This window comes from Silene latifolia, chromosome 9 (assembly GCF_048544455.1).
Source record: "Silene latifolia isolate original U9 population chromosome 9, ASM4854445v1, whole genome shotgun sequence".
Taxonomy (NCBI): domain Eukaryota; kingdom Viridiplantae; phylum Streptophyta; class Magnoliopsida; order Caryophyllales; family Caryophyllaceae; genus Silene; species Silene latifolia.
Genome location: NC_133534.1, coordinates 174,740,088 through 174,742,296, shown reverse-complemented (window position 1 = coordinate 174,742,296; position 2,209 = coordinate 174,740,088). Strand labels below are relative to the sequence as shown.

The window sequence follows — 2,209 nt, the reverse complement described above, 5'->3', positions numbered from 1 at the left end:
GGTTTCAAGTTCATCATCTCCACCACCACCACCACCATCTACTACCAAAAAGACGGTGAAACTTTCCGATCACTCAAAGCCCACCGCGGCCATGCTTCCGGCCGGTATCACAACCACTCAAATCACCGCGCCGGACTTCGCGATCAAACCAACTTTCATTAGCCTTGTGGAGAGGAAGCAATTTGGGGGAAGTCCTTTGGAGGATCCCAATTTGCACGTCCAAAATTTTTGTGACTATTGCTCCATGATCCGTCAAACGGGTGTCACTCAAGCCCAAATTAGGGAAATACTTTTCCCTTTGTCTTTGAAGGACAAGGCCAAGCTTTGGATCAATAGCCTTGACCGCACCGCCATGGGAATCACCAATTGGGAGACTTTGGCTCTAGCCTTCTATCAAAAGTTTTTTCCACCGGAGAAAACTCAAACTTTGAGGAGCCAAATCACCGGATTCCGTCAACAAGCTCTTGAGAGCTTATATGAGGCTTGGAAGAGGTACAAAGAGCTTCAAAGACAATGTCCACATCATGGGCTCGATGATTGGTTTCTAACAATAACATTCTACAATGGATGTTGTGCCGAGTCCCAAAGGATTCTTGATTCCGCCAACAATGGGCGGTTTGATCAAATTGACACCGACCTTGCTCATGCCACGATCAAATCTATGGCGGTCCACGATGTAAAATATGTCAATTCGCGAGTTGTGTCATCCAAAGGTAAAGAAGAATCCTCCAACAACTCCGTTTTGCTAGCTCAAATTGCCTTACTCCAACAACAATTGGCGGAAAGAGATGCTAGAGATTCCGTACAACAACTCAATGCCGTGTCTTCAACAAGCCAAATCGTTGTGTGTGATGATTGTGGAGGTGCGGATCATTATGCCGCTCATTGCCGAGCCCCTATTGAAGAGGTAAATGCTTTTCAAGCTTTAAGACAAAATGCATATCCACCGGGTACATTTTCCAACACTTATAACCCAAATACAAAATTTCATCCGAACTTGTCTTACACTAGCAACAATGTGCTAAACCCTCAACCCCCACCACAACAAACTGCCTATGTTCCTCAACAACAAAAGTATATCCCTCCACCGGGTTATCAAAATCAACAAAGGCCCCCACAAAACAATTACCAACAAAATCCACCACAAAATGGTCAACAAAACAATCAAGGAGGTGGTAAGCTCGAGGGCATGATAGTCCCAATGCAAAGGGAATTATTTGCTCAAATTCAAAAGAATGGTCAAGCTCATAGTGTCGCGGTCAAAATGTTGGAACAACAAGTGGCTCAATTAGCCGCTTCTAATTCTCAAAGGAAGAATGGTCAACTACCTCCTCAAGGTAAAAAACCACACGAGACCGTCAATTCTATCTCCTTGGGAAGTGGTACAAGTTATGATGGGCCATCCATGACTTTGGATGATGAGGTAGTTGTTAAAAAGGCCAAGCTTGGGGGAAATGACGAAAAGAAGCCTGGTGAAGAGCCTCTTGTTAAGGATCGTGAGCTATTTCCTCACCGGTTGTTGATGCTAAAGAAGAAGAGCAAGCTTGATGCCAAAGATGTTGGGTCTCCTATGCCCAAAGAAAGCAACGAGGTGGTTGTTGAAGAAGTCTCTCCTAATACTAAGGAGAGTAATGCCGTTTCAAAGAAGGTGAGTGTTCCCAATGAGAAAGAGAAAGTGAAAGATGTGGAGGATGCTCCTCCCAAGGAAGTTGTTCAAGTACCATTTCCCCATCACCTAGCAAAGCACAAGGAGGAAGGTAAGTTCGGTAAGTTTATGGAAATGTGTAAGAATTTACAAGTCACCATCCCGTTTATGGAATTGCTTACCTGATGGTGGGCGTGTCGTTGTACACCCAATCAAAACACATTTATAATACTCAACAAACAACTAGTTAGCGGTAAGTCGAGGTCGATCCATGGGACGGTGTGCTTTGGGTTCTAAGTCTATCTATCTCAATTTATGCTAGTGTCATAATTTGTTTGGGTTTGTAGTTGAGTCCTAGACTAATGCAAGCAATAAAGTATAACAAGCAATGAAATAAATGATGTAAACAATTGATTAAAAGCACTAGGATGTCATGGGTTCATAAGGGATTCATGGTGTTGATCATACAAACATGTTTACAAAGTTGCAAGCAATTAATGTTGTGGAGGAACCGAGTTGGTTTATGTCTTACGATTCTTAGGAAGAGTTGGGTCCCGGAGTCGA

The 2,209-nt window shown here is 43.4% G+C and overlaps 1 non-coding gene across 1 annotated transcript; it reads right to left on the bottom strand.

The window, feature by feature from the left end:
- Window positions 1–424: 424 nt before the first annotated feature.
- LOC141603400 (small nucleolar RNA R71) lies at window positions 425–531 on the bottom strand. The gene has a single exon (XR_012525279.1). It is a non-coding gene; the product is annotated as a small nucleolar RNA R71 (small nucleolar RNA).
- Window positions 532–2,209: the final 1,678 nt, after the last annotated feature.